Genomic DNA, 786 nt, shown 5'->3' on the forward strand with positions numbered 1-786 from the left:
TTTTTTTTTTTTTTTTTGAGACAGGGTTTCTCTGTGTAGCCCTGGCTGTCCTGGAACTTACTCTGTAGACCAGGCTGGCCTCGAACTCAGAAATCTGTCTGCCTCTGCCTCCCAAGTGCTGGGATTAAAGGCATGTGCCACGCCCAGTTTATTGTTGTTTTTCAAGACAGGGTTTCTCTGTGTAGCCCTGGCTGTCCTGGAACTCACTGTATAGACCAGGCTGGCCTTCTAAGTGCTGGATTAAGGTTTGTGCCACCAGTATTTGGCTAACTATTATTATTAGTAGTATTAGTATTATTATTTTGGTTTTTCATGACAGGACTTCACTGTGTAGCCCTAGCTATCTTGGAACTCACTCTGTAGACCAGGCTGGCCTTAAACTTTAATTTTTTAAAAAAAGACTTTTTTTTTTTTTTTAACTTATTTTATACATACGAGTACACTGTCACTGTCTTCAGACACACCAGAAGAGGGCATTGGATCCCATTATAGATGGTTGGGAGCCACCATGTGGTTGCTGGGAATTGAACTCAGGACCTCTGGAAGAGCAGTCATTGCTCTTAACCACTGAGCCATCTCTCCAGCCCACTTGAACTTTCATTTTTATTTTATTATTATTTTTTTAAAGATTTATTTACTTATTATATGTAAGTACACTGTAGCTGTCTTCAGACACTCCAGAAGAGGGCATCAGATCTTCTTACAGATGGTTGTGAGCCACCATGTGGTTACTGGGATTTGAACTCGGGACCTTGGGAAGAGCAGTCAGTGCTCTTAACCACCGAG

Source organism: Mus pahari, chromosome 4 (genome assembly GCF_900095145.1).
Source record: "Mus pahari chromosome 4, PAHARI_EIJ_v1.1, whole genome shotgun sequence".
NCBI lineage: Eukaryota > Metazoa > Chordata > Mammalia > Rodentia > Muridae > Mus > Mus pahari.